Consider the following 21,692-nt stretch of genomic DNA (forward strand, 5'->3'; position numbering starts at 1 on the left):
GCCTCTTTCTCCCACTAGGCTATAAGCTCCATGGTACAAGTTTGGGGCTTGTTTAGGGTTTTTTCCCTTTGTTCACAACCTAACGCATCTAAAGGAGGATCTAAAACATAAATGTAACACCCAAAGTTTGCTGCATGAAGGAAGTTCATGAAGATCCCTGCAAGGTTCCAGGGTTCTCATTAGAGATCATGTAAATAAAGACCTTAGGATATAAAAGGCACACAGTGCACAGTAGATATTATTATCTTCTTCTTATTATTATTAATAATATTATTATATTATTATCTTCTAACAGTTTCAGACTATTGGAAACTGTCAACAGAATTTTTTTTTTAAATAATGAGAACAGTAATGTCAGAGATGGCACAGGCCAGCTAAGGATTAAGTAGCAAAAGAGGGAAAAAAGAAATAACTGCTATAAATCCATAGGAGGGAGATCACTCTGGATTATTCTACATGATGAGCCTAAGACATTACACATTCCTGTACAGAAAACAAAGTTTAAGAGGGGAGTGAGTTTGAAAACAGATTCTGGGGACTTCCCTAGCGGTCCAGTGGTTAAGACTCTGCACTCCCAATGCAGGGGGCATGGGTTCAATCCCTGGTTGGGGAACTAAGATCCCGCATGCTGCAAGGTGCAGCCAAAAAAAAAAAAAAACCAGATTCTGGATTACAAAGAGATGTCATTTATGTGTTCTTCACCCAGACAGGGCCCAATCAATAAAAAAGACAACTAAGTTTTAGTTTACTTTGATTATTCACTTTGACAGAAGAGAAAAGCAATAGAATGTTGAGAATGTTAGGACACTAATTATGTCTTCAAATATTTGTTTTAACAATTGCTTTTCTGACTGTGTGGAAGTTTGAAAGTGAATACATTAATAATTAACATTTTCCCACCAAATATTTAGGAAGAAAAAGATTCTAAAAATGAGCTATTACTTATATAATCTTTGTTTCTATTGTGGTTTCTTTCCCAAATTAATGTAGGTAGAAATAAATATATGCAGTCAAAAAAATACTCAGTATATCTTTGAATGTGATATTAAAAAAAATTATCAAAAGAGTGCCCCAAGATTAAAAACCCCTGCATAAAAAAGAGAAAAGACTATTCACATCAAGAAAGTTTTCTTCATTTTACTAAAGGATTTCTTAAGAATTCCTCTAAAATTAGTGAGCTTTCCTTGTCAACCTAAATTTATTCAATTTATTAAAAATATCAATGATATAATTCTCAGAAATGTACTCTGCTGAAATATATAACTGTGATAAGAAAAAAAAACACTAGGAAAATTCTATGTTCTCAAATTTTGAGCAAAAAATAATAAATAGTGATGCTTTGGATCAAATAGTTTAAAAGCCTGAAAATATTTATAACGTGGGATGCAAACCATTTTCCTCCTTAGAAACTATTTCCACCAATGCCAATTCAAAGTAAACATTACAATATTTTAAAAACAAACAGCCATTTTTTCAGAACTAAATGTGAAGATCTGTTAAGCTAACACATTTAAAATTAAAACTTTCAAACACAGCTACTCAAAAAAATCATAATAAATAAACATCCCCAAGCCCTTCAAATATTAATCTTAAATTTTCTAATCATAATATGGTCTTATGTAAGTGTGCAGCTGACAAATCATGCTATTAATCCAGCTGGCATGCTTACCATGGTATGTTTGTGATTCCTTCCATGGCAAATATTTAAAACACACTACTAATTTTCATAATCTAAAATACATAACTGTTCCAGGCAATCGTTATCCCTACCCTAATCATCATAACTTGAGCTTTCTTCCAATTTAAATCAACATTTATTCCATTTCACATTTGCTTAGCACCATGCTACATGCTCAAAAAAAGTAGTCATTAGTTTAAGTCATGCCAAATATATCGCTGTTTCCAGGAAACTGTGTTCTAATGTAGCAAAGCAGAGTGACAGATGGACCAGGAAAGGCTACCTGCGTTAGATCAGTAACCCTGATAGCAGGTCCTCCTCTGCAACATTAATCTATAATGTGGGAGTCTCAAAACAAGAAAATTAAAGTTCATAACAGAGTGTGTAATTCATTTAGGTTAGTGAGTGGCACATGTACGTATTACATATTTCTGTCAGATGGCAATGCTTCTTGCTAAACTCCTATTTAGTGCCCAAAGAGTACTGAGGCAGCTGAATTTTCAAATCATAAAACTGATTCCGCAGGATCTGCACATTGTACATTTAAACCATAACATTAAGAATTTCTTTTTGAGACTGATTTCTTTTTTGTATCACTGGCATATTAATTATTATTAATATTATATTAATTGCAACTATTTTCACTTTCAAATAATATTCCACTAATTCAGAATCAAATGAAATAATATTGAATAAATGGACCAACATACACCAGAGCCTCTCAGGACATCATCATGTGGACCTATGGCAGATATCACATAACGAAATATAACAAATAAACCCCCATAAAGTGGGGGAGTTACTTAGGAATCTTACCTAGAAGGGTAAACTTAGGAATCTTAGGAATTTTACCTAGAAGGGTAAACTTATAGGATATAGGAAAATATTGGACAATTAATTAATCAAATCAATGAACAAAAATAAATCTCATCTCAATAAATAATGTGTCAAAGACATCAAAGTCCCCACCAACTCAGAAAGCATATTACAAGGAATTATTCTCCACCTCATTCCTGACCTAATCCAACTGTACACGGCAGACACTCAAATTAAAAGGGGAGGCTGGGCTTGTACCTAAATTTTTAATAATTTTTTGAGCTCTGCCCTAAATATCTTCCCACCTCATCTATTAGAAGCACCTACTCAACAAAAATAGATCTTTCATTTATGCAGAATGACACAACAGATATCTTAAACTACTCTCCCAAATAAAAATAAAGAAGAAAATATAACATCTTTTTAAATGTACCAGTGAGGTGACAATAAAGTAAGAGACAGTAAAAGTAGGAAAGCTGGGAAGTAAGAAAGCAATAAAACCAGAACCCTGGTCACCTTGAACTTATTATAACGATTACGTGGAGCAAGAGAGTAGATACAACCAGGACTCCTCAAGCTGGTGAGTTTAAGAGCTCCCGGCATAAAATTGGAACTTTACAGAACTATACCCTCAGGATATGGGCAATGAATGAGAAGTAAACTTGCTCCATCAAAAGAGAAGAGAAACTGCTTTTTATCCCCAGCACCTTTCTGGGGGGTGAGGTGAGGCATGGCAGTGGTCTGGGCGGAAAATCTCCCCTGAGAATTCACAGCCAACAACTAGTACTCGTGTGGTTTTGTGGTCTAAATTCATACTGTCCGCTTCAAGAAAGCTCAAGCAGAGAATTTAATTTAAAGACTGTCTAGATTGATGGTGCCTACAGGTACCTGGCAGAAGCAAATATAAATACTCCCTGGGAAAACCTATCTTTCATCTTGACCCTAAAGAACTCACACAGATAAAAACTGCAAGGAACATGAGTTCAGCCAATAAGTCGTAAACACAAGGAAATACGATACTATGAACGAGCACCAACAGAAACAGGCAAATGAAATCAGATCTGAAAAGACTTCAAATACTGGAATTATCAGCATAAAATAAGTATACTTAATATATCTCAATAAAGAAAAAATTGAAAAGGAGCAAATTTTATTTAAAAAATATTACCAAGCTGGTCTTTAGGGAAATTCTTTACTTAATCCACTGAGTTGTGGCACAAACATAGCTAAAGTACCTGATTCAAGAGGGGTCAGTTCTGTGATTCATTAATATCAATCTTCAATTTAAGACAGCCCACCCAAAATGTTCTAAAAGAATCTAAAAATAGATAAAGAAGATTTCACAGGCTGTCAGGCTCAATATCATGCACCACATCACTCTGATGGCAAGAATGCCCTCATACTACCCACATCAACCAGAACATAGAGACCAGTCTCCCAGGGCTAACCCTGCAGGGGTATACTTAGTACCATTCACTGACCCCATCACCAAAAGTTACTTTCTACCACCAATGACTGTAAGGCTATCACTCCACCTCTCCTAACCTTAGAACTTCTGAGGCACCTCTAAGGAAACCACTGCCCTAAAAGCAGGTCAGTCTATGGGAATTCCAACTGGAGTGCCTATGGTTAAGTACCAAACCCAAGAGGGATTGTGTCCCTGCAGGAGAATTACAGGCATAATGAACACTGGAAGTAATGCTGTGCAAACATCTATTTTCCTTCTCTTTTTTATCCTCCTGTAGGTTCACTACGCCACAGTGATTCTCAGTCTTTACTTCCTTAAGGAAGTAAACAAAACTTTCTTTAAACAAAACTCTGTGGAAGTTCACTATATAAAACATATAAAAGCAGAGCTGTTGGTTGATGAGACAAGAAGGTGGTCAAAGGCCTTGCCCTCCTCCCTCACCCGTAACCCACTCCCAGGTATGTTGGAATTTCAAGGGCAATGAGGAACCACGTCTGAAAAGCACTGGCCTGGTGAGGATGATGATATAATGATAATGATGATAATTTAACTTAATAGTGATGCCTTTAGAGAAGAATAAAAAGGAACAATACATTATAGTCCCGGCTTCGTATCAGCCTAAGTAGAATGAGTCTATTAAATGTTGACCCATCTCAGCTGTAAACACCATTTGAGAACTCTGACCCCCTAGGAGCACAGAACTCTCCAGTTCAGGAGAAGCCACATTTGTACCGCATGGTGAATGTTTCTAAGAGATTGTAAAACAGCATCACTCGTGAGGCCTGGGGCTCCTCGCGAAAAAAAGGAGGGGAAAAATTGCTTAGTTAACTAGTACATGAAGCATCAAGTACATTATAGAACTATTAGGGCCAAGCTATCCACAAATAAGAATTTGAGAAGTTTCTTCTAACCACGGGAAAACTGAAGTTACTTGTCATAGATGGGTTACCTCAATGAAAGAAAAAGGAGGTTTCAAAATTTACAAGTCAAAAGGGAATTTCCAGTACTCCCTGCATGCATTTGTACTGGGAAATTTACAAGTCAGGTTCACTGTATAATGTGACAGAGGAAGTGATCTGGGTTTTCTCATCATATCTTAACCCTCATTAGTTATTTTACAAGATATATAAAAACTAGTGGCATGGAGTTCTTGTTTATTTTAATACTTCTGTCCTACCACTGTGGCCTAATCTGGAGAGGTACTAACTGAATTGAATGAGGATTAGGTCTACCTAATAATAAGATGGAATAACTTATGTTATTACCCACATGGAACACTTTGTAGCCACTTTTTAGCATGTTGTAAAAGAAAACTTAAAAACAGGGGGAAAACGCTTAAGTTATACTGAGTAAAAACAGATCTAGAACACTATAATTCTAATTTTGTACTTTTTACAAGGTATACGTAGTCGTAAGAAAAAAAACTGGCAGCATCCACACCAAAATATTACCAGCAGCTACCTCTGAGTGGTGGTTTGTATTTTGTTGTTTGAACTTGTTAATGCTCATCAAATTTTCTGTTTAGAATTAGGAAAAAAGCAAATTTAAAAACAAAAAGAAATTTTACTTTTAGTAAAATTGGTACAATATACCTGAAGTTCTAAGGTTTGTATATTTCATAAATTTTGAGACTCATATACAAATGCAAGAGCTGTGTGATTCTGTAGCCAAACTCCAGCCACAACTGCTTTGGAAGGAACAGCTGCTCATCAACTGCTCAGGTGAGCCAAGCCTAACTGCTCCCGGCAGAGTACTAGGCTCAGTGTGGGGAAGGACACACAGCCGGGGAGGCACACCTCCCAGTTCTCAGTCCATCATAACAGAATTGTCACTGTTTGGATGCAACCCCATCAGTGACTACACCAGGCTATCTAGAAGCCTTTGCTTCTGTGAGGGTGAGGCCTATTTAACTGTTTGTTTTAAGACTGCCTTTGTATTAATGTAAAGCAGGAAGAAATCCTTGGCCACATTTGCAATCTAAATGTCACCACCGTGTAATCAGTGAGGCAGCGTAATTGTTCAAAGCGCAGTCCGGGAAATCAGACAAATCTAGGTTCAAGTTCTGGCTCTACCATTCTCTAACTGCACGGGCTTGGGCAAGTTTCATAATGTCACAAGCCTCAGGTTATTCATCTTTCAAAAAAGGTTACCACACCAACCTCCCAGGATTTTAGTGAGGATTTAAAATACTTATCAGTATATATAGCCTCTGCTAATTTAATAAAAATATTTCAGAAGTCTAAATACACAGATTTTCAACTCATGTTGCCCACTACTGGGGACAAAAAAAAAGTGGATACGATGTATTCTTAAACTCACTTAAACTTAAAACTCACATCCTTCAGGGAAACTTCCCAGCTATACATACTGAAAGTGATCACCTGAGCCAAGATAAGCACTTGAATAGATGTCCTACGTTTTAAAGGATTCAGGCTCTGAAACAAGTTTGTGAACTACATGAGAAGATTTCTAGCAAAATCTCATCATTCCTTGTCTTTATCATCTTCACTAACTATATTGAAAGGATCTGGGTACTGGTGAAATGTCACAGACACAACAGGATTGTATCAGAAACATCAAAGTCCACTCATACTTCCTATACTGGCTTCATAATCAATTCAGAATATATCAACAAAGACATCAGAGCGTATGTTAGAAAGAGGGCATATTTCAATAATGTCACATACCGATAATATACTCTCAGTAAAATTATAAAATTAGAAAATACTTGATTTTAATAAGCTAATTAAATGCTATAAATCCCATTTCCGCCTTTTACTCTCTGAGAAATAGTAGGCCAGTCATTTAACCACCTGGAACCTCAGCATTCTCATCTAGAAGGTGGGACTTGGGCTTCCCTGGTGGCACAGTGGTTGAGAATCTGCCTGCTAATGCAGGGGACACGGGTTCGAGCCCTGGTCTGGGAGGATCCCACATGCCGCAGAGCAACTGGGCCTGTGAGCCACAACTACTGAGCCTGCGCGTCTGGAGCTTGTGCTCTGCAGCAAGACAGGCTGCGACAGTGAGAGGCCCGCGCACTGCAGTGAAGAGTGGCCCCCGCTCGCCGCAACTAGAGAAAGCCCTTGCACAGAAACGAAGACCCAACACAGCCAAAAATAAATAAATAAATTAATTAATTTAAAAAAAATTGCACAGGGTAACTGATGTATGTTGGAGACTCTGGATTAAGGAGACTAAAGGTCTTAATGAGGCCATAGTCTCATGAATTATGAAAAAAAAAAAAAAAAGAAAAGAAAGTGGGACTTGTTTAATGTTCTCATGATGGTATGATGATCGAAGATATAAACTACTTGGCACAGGGTATATTTAAAGTGTTCTATATTGGTAGATTGGGAAAAAGAACCCCTAAAGGATCAAGATGACACACAACATGACATAGGCTATGCCATAAAAAAGGAGCCAGTGCATCAAAAGCCAGACATCGCTGAAGGTCGAAGGATGTGAAATAATGCATTACCCGGACCTTGATGATAAAGTTGGTTGAGGAGTAAAGAACTATCGCTCTAAGCAAGAAAATGAAATAACCACTTAACACTGTAACTTGAGGGGTCAAGGAGACAAGCAGGTCAAATTCAATGACTAACAGGGAACCAGTGAATCAGATGCAGCCACCACCCAGTCAGACTCAGATATGGCCTTGATGTCAAACAGGGTAGAGAAAAGCCAGTAAGTAACAGCTGATTCAAAGGACACACATTCATCGAGCTTTGATACTGACTGCCCCATTCCCAGAAGAGAAGGCAGTGAGGCATCCGGCTAGAAAGTTACCATCGTTTTCATTTGTCCGTAGTCAAATGTTGCCTTTTTACTGTCATCTTTATTGTCTGCCAGGCAATAGGAAGGACTCTAGAGGGGCTGAGTCAGAGTTGCTTAAGAAAGAGTTAAGAGTGACATCCCATTACACAGTCAAGTTCAGAGAACAACAGCCACTAGTGTATTTGAGGCCAGAGGGTGAGGTTCTGCTCTAAGAAGGTTCCCAGAGAATGGCTCAACTTGACTTAGTACAGAGTGTGCCACACCAGGTTCAATCCAAGCTGTAAGTCATGACATACCTCCAACAGCTACTGTTTTGCATTTATCGCTGGGTTCCTTTAAAATTATTCTCATGTACGCTTCCTGAGGCAGGGTCTTGTCTTCTATTTCATAAGCTTCCCAGCCAGACACTTTCGTGCATCCCAAAGAACTCAATGGTGTACCTAGAATAGAAGAGCAATTTAAGCTTAACCACTCTGAAAATGGAATCATGAAATTCCTACATTGAAAGAGACCTTATCAATCCAGGACACCTCACTACAAAGAAAAGCATTTAAGTTTTCAAGTATTAGACTGGAAACAAAAATTCACAACTGACCTTCCCCACCTCCCACCCCATCTTTTCTCACCCCCATCTTTTTTGCTTTTTTTTTTCTCTCTTTCTTTCTTTCCTCAATCTTTTAATAAAAATTGTCGTAAAATATACGTAACATAAACTTATCCCATCTTTTCTTAACTGAAAACAAAAGTCTGTAACCCTCTATCACATAGAGGTATCTCTCCTTTTACATATTTATCTACTATCTTTAACTGTCAACAAATAACTGATGTTCACAAATAAAGTATAGCAGTTTCACTATGAAAACAAAGGGTAACTCCTAAGTTACCCTCTTTACAAGTTGACTGATAAAAAGGTGGTCATTTCTCTAGGCTAAAACATTACCCTCATGAATGATACCTTTCATAGTTATATGTGTGTAAATGGGTGTGTGCATAACCAGGAAGATAGAGATAATATTTTGCATGTGACAAAGAACAAAGAAAGTTGTTCATTTAGTCCCTATTTATGGTCATTTGTACTTATATGTGAAAGAATGTGGAATCTAATGGCATCTAGCAAGGTGGCATTTCATTTTGATAGTGTTTCTTTTAATCAGTAACATTCTATTTTTTTTTCTTTATAATAATCTATTAGAAGTGGGTTTTCAACTATTTTCAGGATCACACAAGCCCCTCATCATTGAATATCTGATGATATCTAAGCCTATTCTGCTACCACTCAAATTTTAGGAGGATCTTCAACTCTTTGAAGCCCATCCCTGGACCCCAGGACAAAAATCCTAGGGATTTGCATGGACCAAACTGGGTTCCTATCTTAAGACAACTAACAGGCTAAAGTTTGTGAAGAAACAATTCTTGGAACAAAAAACTACTCTTGCTAGTCCCTAAGGACCTAGTCATACCAAGCAATCTCCCATTTTAACCAATCTTTATCCTATCTGTAAGAAATAGCACTAACCTTGTAAATAATCAAATACAGTCAATAGAAAGCCACTGTCACAAACTAACTAAAAACAAACAAAAAGGACTCTCTTGCCATTACATTAGCTTAAAAGTGTTCAATTAAAGCTCCAGAATGGGCTTCCCTGGTGGCGCAGTGGTTAAGAATCCGCCTGCCAATGCAAGGGACACAGGTTCAAGCCCTGGTCTGGGAAGATCCCACATGCCGTGGAGCAACTAAGCCCATGCGCCACGACTACTGAGCCTGCGCTCTAGAGCCTGCGAGCCACAACTACTGAGCCTGCATGCCACAACTACTGAAGCCCGCGCGCCTAGAGCTCGTGCTCCACAACAAGAGAAGCCACTGCAATGAGAAGCCCGCGCACCACAACGAAGAGTAGCTCCTGCTCGCCACAACTAGAGAAAGCCTGCGCGCAGCAATGAAGACCCAACACAGCCAAATATTAATTAATTAATTAATTATTTTTTAAAAGCTTCAGAGTAAAATATATTTATATAAAAGAACATCATCTTCTGATGATACCAACATACAATGCATATACCTAAAGATAAATCAAGGGTTCCGCCCACCTAAAAAAAGTATAACTCAGGAAATAGGGTGTCACCTTATATTCAAGACCTCACTAAGTTTTATATTACAAACAAAAATCTATTTGTTTTGAATAATAAAATAATGTTTGGGAAAATAACTTTAATTAATGCTAGCTTTGGATGCTTATAGGTCCCTTGACAGAAACTGGTTAACAAAAAGAAGCAAAGAAATAGATTGAACAATTATTTTCAGAGGTAGGATCTAACAATAGCAAATGTGAGGTATCAGTTTTTAAAAGTCTTTTAAATATCACTTTAAAAAGCAATATGGATTTGGGGATTATGGATGCCCAATGGAATAGGTCTGTTTATCTCTACTTCCTTCTCAACCCCATTAAAATTATAGCAAAGAGGACAAAAGATATAAATCCATAAGGACAAAAAAAGCAGAAAAGTATATTAGTGAAGACAACAGACATCAATGGCATTTTGGAAGCTGAAGGCAGAGATGACTGCTGAGCAGAGTAGAGCAGAGCAGAACAGGCTGGAACCTCACTGCCTGAGAAGCAAACAAAAATCCAGCCGAATGCTCCAGAAAGGCTCAGGACATGCAGCTTCTGGTTCCTGGGAGAAGACAGTAAGGAGCTGAGAAGAGGGAGACTGACTAAAGTCTGTACAAAACGCAGTTAGACCCTTACCTTATACCATATATAAAAATTAACTCAAAATGGATTAAAAACCTAAATGTAAGACCTGAAACTATAAACCTCCTAGAAGAAAACATAGGGGGAAACCTTCATGACACTGGATTTGGCAATGATTTCTTGGCTATGACACCAAAAGCGTAGGCAACAAAAGCTTTAAAAATAGACAAATGAGACCGTATCAAATTTTAGAACTTCTGTGCAGCAAAGGAAACAGAGTGAAAAGGCAATCTATGAAATAGAAGAAAATATTTGCAAACTATACATATTATAAGGGATTAATATCCAGAATATATAAAGAATTTCTACAACTCAACACCAAAAACCAAATAACCCAGTTAAAAAACTTGAATAGACACTTCTCCAAAGAAGATGTACAGATGGTCAACAAGCATATGAAAGTATCCTCAACATCATTAATCATCAAGGAAATGAAAATCGAAACCAAATGAGACACCATCTCACAGCTGTGAGGATGACCACTCTCAAAAACCAAAACAAGTGTTGGCGTGGAGAAAAGGGAACCCTTGTGCACTGTTGGTGGGAATGTAAAATGGTGCAGTCACTCCATGGAAAACAGCATGAAGGTTCTACAAAAAGTTAAAAATAGAACTACCCCATGATCCAACAATCCCACTTCTGGGTGTATTACCCCTCGCCCAGAATTGAAAGCAGGATCTCAAAGAGGTATTTGCACAACCATCTTCATTGCAGCATTATTCACAATAGCCAAGAGGTGAAAGCAACCTAAATGTCCATCAACAGATGAATGGATAAAGAAGATGTGGTATATACATATAATGGAATATTATTTACTCTTTAAAAAAAAAAAAGGAAATCCTGTCATATGCTACAACATGGATGAACCTTGATTGAGGACATTACACTAAGTAAAATAAGCCAATCACAAAAGTAAATACTATAAGATTCTACTTATGTGAGGCATCTGAAGTAGTCAAACTCTTAGAAAATAGAACAGTGTTTACCAGAGGCTGGGGCAGGGGAAAAAGGAGAGTTGTCCAGTGGGTATAGTTTCAGTTTTGCAAGAAGAAAAAGTTTCAGAGACCTGCTGCATAACAATGTGAATACAGTTTACACTACTATATTATACACTTAAAAGGTTAAGATGGTAAATTTTATATTGTGTTTTTCACCACAGTAAAAAAATTAAGGAGATTATCCTGGATTATCTAGACAGATTCAATGTAATCATAAGGGTCCTTAAAAGTGAAAGAGGTAAGCAGACAGGAGGTCAAAGAAATGCAACATGAGATGTATTTGACCTGCTGTTGCTCCTTTAAAAGGGAGGAGGGGGGCCGAGAGCCAAGGAATGCAGCTGGGAAAAGCAAGGGAATGGATTCTCCTCTAGGAAGGAAGGCAGCCCCGCAGACAACCCTGACTTTAGCCCAGTTAAGACCCATGTCAGACTTCTGACCTACAGAACTGTAAGGTAATACATTTGTGTGGATTTAAACAACAACCAAAAAGGCAGTTAGAACTCCAGATCTTCTCCCCAACTAGTAGAGCCAGCCCAACCATCCTTACTTCCATAAGAGGAAGCAGTTTACTCTCTGGAGAAAACGATACAGCAAGACTTCAGACTCAGAGACATCAGATAAGCTTGAAATAGAGGCATCAAGAAGTCAGCATTACAGGCTTGGATGGTGAGACGTCTGGCCCCCACCCCCAACATGGCTCCCGCAAATCCTCACAGGCCAGCTTTTACCCCACAAAAACATAAACAGAGGATTCCGTTTTGGAGAAACTGAAAGATCCAAGAAAAAAGATTTGCAGATTCTGATGTCTTGGAGACAGCAACTCACACGTCCCGGTTCCTGTCCAAAAAGCCTATAGTGAAGTCCACTAGGTAAACAAATTTCCAGTCTACTTTTTATAGTCTCACTCCCAAATATGGACAGACAACTAAAGTCTCACCATTAATTTGAGAAAAACCTCTAACATTAAAATCAGGGGCCAAGGGACTTCCAAGGCAGTCGAGTGGTTAAGATTTCACCTTACAACGTAGGGGGTGTGGGTTCGATCCCTGGTCCGGGAGCTAAGATCCCACCTGCCTCACAGCCAAAAAACCAAAACATAAAACAGAAGCAATATTGTAACAAATTCAATAAAGACTTTAAAAATGGTCCTCATCAAAAAAAATTTTTTTTATAAATTTATTTATTGATTTATTTATTTTTGGCTGCGTTGGGTCTTCGTTGCTGTGCTCGGGCCTTCTCTAGTTGCGGCGAGCAGGGACTACTCTTCATTGCGGTGCATGGGCTTCTCATTGCAGTGGCTTCTCTTGTTGCGGAGCACGGGCTCTAGGCTCACAGGCTTCAGTAGCTGTGGCTCGCGGGCTCAGTAGTTGTGGCTCACGGGCTCTACAGCGCAGGCTCAGTAGCTCTGGCGCACGGGCTTAGGTGCTCCGTGGCATGTGGGATCTTCCCAGACCAGGGATTGAACCCGCGTCCCCTGCATTGGCAGGCGTATTCTTTTTATTTTAGATAGTAGTCATCTTTTCTTTTATTTTTTTTTTAATTAATTAATTTATTTATTTATTTTTGGCTGTGTTGGGTCTTCGTTTCTGTGCAAGGGCTTTCTCTAGTTGCGGCAAACGGGGGCCACTCTTCATCGCGGTGCGCGGGCCTCTCACTATCACGGCCTCTCTTGTTGTGGAGCACAGGCTCCAGACGCGCAGGCTCAGTAGTTGTGGCTCACGGGCTTAGTTGCTCCGTGGCATGTGGGATCTTCCCAGACCAGGGCTCGAACCCGTGTCCCCTGCATTGGCAGGCGGATTCTCAACCACTGCACCACCAGGGAAGCCCAGCAGGTGTATTCTTAACCACTGCGCCACCAGGGAAGCCCCCCAAAAATCTTTAAAAACAAAATAAATTAAAATCAGGGGACAAAACAAGTTGATAAAAAGGGGAAACAGAGGAAAAAGAAAAGTTCAAACAGCAGACAAAACCTGCAAAATAACTCAATTCATAGTCTCAAGGGAAAAGAGAAAATACTGTATCCATGAAATAAGAACAGGATCCCATTTTTTTAAAGAAATATTCAGAGGCCAATAAAAAATTAAATTTGAAATTAAAAATATGCTGACAGCAATTAGAAGTTCAAAAAAATACTGAGAAAACCTCTCAGAAAAAAAGAAAAACACAGAAAGTGAGAAAATAGCTAAGAAATAGACATTAAAAAATTAGAGAATCAAACCAATAGGTCCAAATATCCAACTAACAAACAGACAGAAAACAGAGAAAAGGGTGGAGGAAAAGGAAAATTATCAAAGAAATAGTATAAGAAAAATTTCCAAATTAGAGGACATGAGTTTCTGAATTGAAAGGACCATGAACATCAACAAGCCATAAGACATATGTTCCAGTATGAAAGTTCAGAATTCTGGGGATAAAGAAAAGAGTCAAACATTTTCCAGAGAAATAAAATAGTTCACATACAACCAACTAGAAAAGCAGAATGGCCTGAGACATTTTAACATAAGTCTCACAAAGCTCAGTCATAAACAAAATATAGTCATAATAAAGCAAACATTAAATATGTATTCAACCTCAGACTGTAACATGACTGCAAGAGACAGGAAGAGTAGATGTGTACTGAGGGTTAAGAGTTGTGTATGAGAGGTAAATCCTCAGCGGGAAATCAATGTGTATGTCTAAAATTTTAAAAGAAATCAAGAAATGCACATAGTGGGCTATTTAGAAATAGGTAGGTGGATATCAGAAAATATAACTAAAAGAGTTGAAAAGTACCATCTTTGGGTAAAGGAGTAATAGGAGTATAAGAAGAACAGGGAACGGCTGCTACAGTACTAGTTTAATTTATGTGTTTTTTTTTTTTTTTACTTTTTTTTTGTTTGTTTTATTTATTTATTTATTTATTTCTGGCTGTGTTGGGTCTTTGTTTCTGCGTGAGGGCTTTCTCCAGTTGTGGCAAGTGGGGGCCACTCTCCATCGCGGTGCGCTGGCCTCTCATTATCGCGGCCTCTCTTGTTGCGGAGCACAGGCTCCAGACGCACAGGCTCAGTAATTGTGGCTCACGGGCCTAGCCGCTCCGTGGCATGTGGGATCTTCTCAGACCAGGGCTCGAATCCGCGTCCCCTGCATGGGCAGGCAGATTCTCAACCACTGCGCCACCAGGGAAGCCCACTAGTTTAATTTAAAACAATGTACATGCAATTATCTCCAAATAAATAAATGAATAAATGGATGGAAGGAAGGGAAGGAGGAAGGAAGAAAGGACGGAAAGAATATTTAACAAGGCAAATGTACAAACTGTTACACAGTGGAGATCTCCTATGTTCATCTACACAGAAAAAGTGAAAATAGCGACTGTTCTAACATTATGCAAATACTTTCTTGTGGCTTGGAATACAATTTCCAATTATAGCACCATACATGAATTCCAAAAGTGCTGTATCACAAACAGCTAAAATGATAACATGCTTGGCAAATGGTACTGGATGCTTCAAAAATGTGGCTCTAATAAATGAAGACACTGACATCAAATATGTATGTAAAGAGTTGGAAGAAAATTATTCTGAAGTAGGAAAAAAGTATTAATTGTAATATTGTTTTATATAAATGTGATTATTAAATATACATGTGTAACTAGATTAATTAAATGGTGTAAGTATGTACTTGACTATTACATCTATATCCCCAAAACATTCCTTATATATTCAAGTTGACCACAAAAATTGTTTTGTTCTTCTCATGGGAAAACACGAAAAATGTAAACTTAACATAAAAGGTACATAAAGAAATTAATTCCATTTACCTGAATCCTGTTATTTCTCTTTATCAGTCTTCCTTCCAATCTAGAAGAAAATAGTAAGTAAATTAAACTGCATTCTTCTGGTCACGAGCTGCTTATAAGAAAAAAACCCTTAAAATCCAAGGTAACTATTATTTAATTCTTGTTCCCTAGCCATAGCAAAAATTGTTCTTTCCCACTTCCCAGCTAATTTCTGGCTGTCATGGTACTCAGAGTAAGCTTTACAAAGCAAAGCCATGCAGAAGCAAGCATGTAAAGTCAATGCCAATAAAAAATTGCATTCCAAGTGTAACTAACGGTATCACGAGTTCTAGAATCATATATTTTATAAATTATCTTCTCACCATTCAGCTAAATAACCGCTAACTGGCAATACAGAGAAAGATAAAGAAGCATGAAGGCATGTTTTCAAAACATAAGAATTAAGCAAAAAAGGAGTAAAAATGGTAGCAACATGTTTATATTCAGTATCCTGTGATAAACTACACACCATATAAATATGTTTACGATCAAAGAGCTTATAAATAGACTTTAACCCACCTCATCTTAAAAGCTTAGAAATGCTTCCTCATTGAATTTCACAAAAGACTTTCTCAACTAAAAATTAAATATAGCCCTTCGAAAATATATATGTAAATATACATGTGAACTACGGTACCTTCAGAAAGAGGCAAAAAAGTACCCTTTTAAAAAATTAATAAACATTTGTATTAATGTATTTTATACATACAGAAATCTTGAGTGGCTTAATTTTCCTAAAGTGAACACATACGTGTAACCACCACTCTCCCCAAAGGTCACCACTGCCATGACTTTGAATACCACACACTAGTTTTGCCTATTGGATCAAGGATCTGTCTGAGAGTCTAAGAATCTCTGCATCTGGACCAAAATAAAATGCAAGAGAGAAGCAAGTAGTCACAGACTGCAAGAAGATATTATTTCAGAAAGATGCTGATGTGTCTGCGGAAGATGTTTTGACTGGTTGCATGGTTGTCTGAAGTCAACCTGCAGGGTCTCCAGAGACCGTAGGAAACAGAAGGTGTTTTATGATATAAATAGCAGGGAAAGGGCCTTTCTTCCTATTGTCCAGGAGGTATGTACAGTTGGAAGTGAGATGTGAGACGCAGGAGCAGAGGGAAGAGGGGAGGGGGACAAGGGAGTTTGGACCTCCTTTCTATAGGTATAAGAACACCTATAAAATAAAGATAATTACCAAACAAGTATGTTTAGTCTACTACTAGTCTAACAAGCTAGACCAAGTTACTGACGCATCATCTCATTTGATTTTCCGATTGCTCTGAAGACAGCATATCTTATCTGCCTGTAGACAGATAAGGATATTAAGTCTCAGAGCAAAGTATAGTGCACAAAGTTAAATAGTTAGTAGGTGATGCAAAGCTGTTCCTCTTTACAGCCTGTATGCAGGGCTGGATACCAAAAACAAAAAGGAAAATGTTCACAGAAAAGAAGCCATTGTAATTGGATACAGAATACATTGTATTGTCTCTGTCCATGAATCATTATAAGAAAAGAACCAAGTAATTCAAATTCCATCAAGTCTTTCTTCTGAATTACCAAAACGTTGAATGGTTCTGTTACATGTAAACTAGGCCTACTCATCTTTCTGTACCTCAAAGGAGAAATTTCAAAAGAAATCCTTAAATTTCACAAGGTGTAAATTTCTGACATGTTAACTTGTTTTATCCACTTTGAATGCTTTCTCACTGCAAGGGTGGAAATCCAAAGAACATGATGTCCCTCAGAGAAAGTCACAGATACAGAAGGCAAATTACCACCAAAAATTATTGAGGAACCTATGATAATGTCACCTTCAAACGATACACCACACCTGCATGAATATCTAATTCTATCATAAGTACATTCAAAAAGCGGGGGCCAAAATGAGAACACTCTTCAAAAAGGGAACTTTCTAATCTGCTACTTGAGAGGGAGAGGAAATAAAATATCTAAAAAAAGTTGTTATAAGACTATGTGATAAGGCCTTCTTGCATCCTCACTGATAAATACAAAATAATATGTCAATGTCAATAACTATGATTGTCAGACATGATGAAATGTCTTCACATTTAATCCTGTAAGAACCTTGCAAGCAGGGAAAGGTTAGGATCACCAATTTATCAAATGCAGACATTGGGCCCAAACAGGTTATATAACTTGTCCAAGGTCAGAGAATTGTCCAAGGTCAAAAACTTGTCCAAGATTTCAATGCGAGGAAGTAGGAAAAGGTCCCAAATCAAGTGTGTCGAATGCCAAAAACACAGGACAGTTCTGGCTTAAACATGACAGCAACCAAATCTGCTTTTCAATTCCAAATCATTTAGTGATTCTTTCACTATTCTCCAGTTTCCAATTGTTTTTGATATGTCCTGAGCAAAGGATATCAACATGCCTTCCTTCTGTGAGATGGGGAGAAGTTTCTTGTTAGCCAGTGGCTTGAGGACAGGAAATAAAAATAGGTCTGGATGGACTCTTTTTATGGATTAGATAACTGCTAAAGCAGCTGAGAGCTCTCTGGTGATTGTCTTTATACCAGCTCTAGCACAGGGAAAGCACAGTAAAAGCTGCAGGCTTGATTTTACAGTGGACACATGCTGTGAACATACCATGTGAATTCCTTCTGGGACTAGTGAGTAAGAGAGTTAACTATGCTCACCTTGCACAGTAAAGCAGGAAAAAAAGTATCCAAATTACACTTAGATGGCCGTGGCTTTAAACTTTCAATTAAGACTAGGTATAGTAAGGCAAGAATCTTTGTAGACATTAACCCAGTGACATTCAGAAGAATATTGGGGGGAGTGGGGACAGAGTAAGGTACGCTTCCCTTATTCACAATAATGCTGGTATAGCAATACCCAAACTCCTGTGTTTTTACTACTGCTGACTTCCTCCCAAGAAAAACTACACTGAAGTAGGAGAAGATTCAAAGTAAAAAGGAATGAGCCTCAGAAGCAATGCTGAGGAAGGAAAAGACTCAAGTTCACAACATTCTCTAAAGCATGGCAAACTCCTACTCTACAAGCTTGTATTTGCAGGAGGGCCAGTCCTTTCAAGGCTTATGACTCCCTCTTAGGTCAGGGAGGGCAGTGGTTCATCTTGCTAGGTGGCTCATAGACATAAGACACAGAAAGGGCAGCAGGCATGCTTCATTTCTTGGCAGCCCTGTCCCAAACTGAATTATTATAATTCAGTTGCTACTTCTCAGGGGGAAAACGGTGTGTAATTATACTTGAATACTATAGTGAGACCAATAACAGCACGCCATCAATTTAATTATATTTTCCTATTTTTATTAAATTTTCTATTAAAATTATACTTTATAAGAATAGGAAAAACCACTGAAAGTGTCCTCATTCTCATTCATAAACAGAGTGCTATGCAAATTAAATCTTACTTTAAAAGAGTTCAAAATCCAAAGTACAAAGTTAGGGCTTTCTTCCTCTAATATTTAACTCTCAGTAAACACAGTTTAATAGAACCTTTTCTTTCTTTCTTGGCTTGGCTTGGAGAAGAACCTTTACTGTCTTAAGACTACAGTTGTGGGACCTCCCTCGTGGCACAGTGGTTAAGAATCCGCCTGCCAATGCAGGGGACATGGGTTCGAGCCCTGGTCTGGGAAGATCCCACATACCGCGGAGCAACTAGGCCCGTGCGCCACAACTACTGACACTGCACTCTAGAGCCCGTGAGCCACAACTACTGAGCACGCGTGCCACAACTACTGAGCCCGCTCGCCTAGAGCCCGTGCTCCGCAACAAGAGAAGCCACTGCAGTGAGAAGCCCGCGCACCACAACGAAGAGCAGCCCCCGCTCGCCACAACTAGAGAAAGCCCGCGTGCAGCAACGAAGAACCAATGCAGCCAAAAATAAATAAATAAATAAATTTATATAAAAAAGTCATAGATGATAATTAAAAAAAAAGAAGAAGAAGAAGAAAACTACAGTTGCAAATCCCCAGGCATCCTGTCTAGTTTATGGCGACTGAAAGTCACAGTCTCCTGCTGGAGATACCGCAAGGTTTCCTTCTGCTAGCAGCTGGGACCAGTGTTCTTCACCAGGGAGAACACGTTCAACCACACTCCAGGGAAGTCTTATTCTCCCCTTCGCTACAGTACATTCTTACTGTACAGCTCCTTGAGGGCACAAGCCACACTTGACCAGTGTTCCGTAAGATGTTACAGAAAAACCCGAGCGAACTTTTTGGCCAGCCCAGTATAATGCTCTCAGTACCTAGACAAACACTGGTGAGCACCCAACAAAACCCTATCATGTTTCTCTGTTACCAATTATATCAAATCAAGCCCTCAGTTCAGCCACCCTTACTTTTCTCACTTAGTCATTATTATCAAAACTGGATTACTACACACCCTCGAAAGATTTAGTCATTGCTAAATGTTTGCCCCTGCAATTCCCTATAATGTCCTTCGCCTACCCTGCTCCCACACTGTTAGCCCATGTCTGTCACGGGGCTTAGTAAGAACAATGGAAATAAGCTTATTTGCAATAATGAAGGAATTGTCCACATGCTCTTTTTTGACGTAAGAACTTTTTTCTCAAAATATTATATGCACACCAATAAATTCTGGATTGGTAATTACGTCCACATAATATTTTATTATAATTTACCTTCCAGTAAAACCATCTTTACACAGTCTTACGTCACTATCAAAAAAAGTTTCAAGTAAAATAGGATCAAAAACTATAACGCCTTTTAAAAAATTATCTAAACCACATCTCATCTATCATTGTCCAAGCAGTCTCCCGCTGAAACAGTCACACTATCTCCCTAACTAGTCAGAAAGTCTCATAAATATAAGTTATGCCATATCCCAAACATACAGTATATACAGGTCAGCAATGTAAGAACTACTTTAAAAATGAATCCAAATGCCTTGCCTTTTGATTCTGGATTCTTCTCAGATACTGAGAATAAATATTTCATGGAAATTAAAGGAACTCACAACAATGAGAATTTTCTAATTTCCTTTTTAAATACTTTGAAGTAACATTAGAGCGTCAAAAGAAAATTCAGCATGAATTGTCAAACCAAGCTACCATAATAAACTTTGCAAGTCACAAAAACTGTCTTTTGTGTTCCTAAAAAAGGCAAAATTTAGCTGGCTAATAAGAATATAAGATGAACTAAAAAGAAATCCCAAATGTACTCCAATATAGAAACAGATTAAAACATTAAATCCAGTTCCAAGGGAGATTATGAGAAACGTTTTTTTAACTGAGAATCAACTAATTTACTAAAATTGAATTTGCAGAAGACATATCACAGTGTCAGTTCACCCACTCCTATTTCTGGGGGATTCTACCACACCCAGGCTCAGCTACTTTTCAACTGCCATCTTCTGTATCACCTGATACAAGTCCCCACACACAGCCATAGCTGACTGGACCTGGAGAAACATCTGACCAAAATGCAGCCATTCATAGGCTGGCCAGGAGCCTTCGACTTGCGTTTATTGGCTAAAAAGTTGGGGCCAGCCAATCAAGATTCTCTGCCTCAAAAACTGGAATTAAGAAACTCTAAAGGAAATTGCCAGTTAGGTATTGGGGTAAAAGGTCAAGAGGCACACTCAGGGTCAGGGTAAGTGTCATGAGCCAAGTCTGCCATAGAAAGTGAGAGCTGAACCTGAACCACTTCCTAATCTGGGATTCTCAGGAGAGCTACATCCTGATCTCCACCTTCACCCCTCTACCTTTTCTTGAGTGAAACTAACCTGGTTTTTGCAACCTAAAAATTACTGAAAGACAGAGCCTATGAAAGTAACCTAAATTAAATTTTTATGTGAAGACCTACTATTGACATGCTTAACTAGAATTAAAGCACCCATTTTTAGACTAATTTAGGAAGTGAACAGCTCATATCACTTAGTAAGAAATCTGAGGTCAAATTTTTTTCAACATCCTCTTTCTTCTAGACTTCAGGTTTCTCACCTATAAAATAAGGTCAATTTATGAGAAGGTCTATAAATCCTCTCCTATGGTTTATAATCTCAGTACAGGCAGCCTCTGGCATATCAACACATCCCTTTCAGACCAAGGAGGATTCTACTTCTGGGCACAGTTTCTGAGCAGTGGTGGAAAACATTCTGTATTACCTGGGCTGTCACATGATGAATTTTCATCTATTAAATTCATAATTGGAACTACAAATTTTCCTGTAAAGACTCTTAAAATGTGTCACTTCCCAGGCTATCCCATTTGTACACAGAATATTAGAATTTTACATATTGTTTTCAATTGCTCTATTTTTCATTTAAAATATAAAATGATACTACAATGCCCTACCTCTCCCTTAAAGAAAGTAAGAAGCAGAGAGTGTTACTTGATTGGTCATTAGAGGAAATACTTAGATCAGATGGTGCTACCACCT

At 38.2% G+C, this 21,692-nt stretch overlaps 1 protein-coding gene across 18 annotated transcripts in view; it reads right to left on the reverse strand.

Moving 5' to 3' along the window:
* Positions 1-21,692, reverse strand: part of SGMS1 (sphingomyelin synthase 1) — a 294,748-nt gene that overhangs the window by 136,172 nt on the left and 136,884 nt on the right. For 12 of the 18 annotated variants that reach the window (XM_082339540.1, XM_082339544.1, XM_082339537.1 and 9 more), the window contains 2 exons: positions 15,290-15,329; positions 8,036-8,179 (listed from right to left, as the gene is read on the reverse strand). The gene's annotated coding sequence lies outside the window, so the exon portion shown is untranslated. The remainder of the gene's footprint in view (positions 1-8,035; positions 8,180-15,289; positions 15,330-21,692) is intronic. The other 6 variants (XM_082339549.1, XM_082339546.1, XM_082339547.1 and 3 more) reach the window with 2 other exon arrangements.

The sequence above is a fragment of the Balaenoptera borealis genome, assembly GCF_965194805.1.
Source record: "Balaenoptera borealis genome assembly, chromosome: 10".
In the NCBI taxonomy this organism is placed as follows: Eukaryota; Metazoa; Chordata; class Mammalia; order Artiodactyla; family Balaenopteridae; genus Balaenoptera; species Balaenoptera borealis.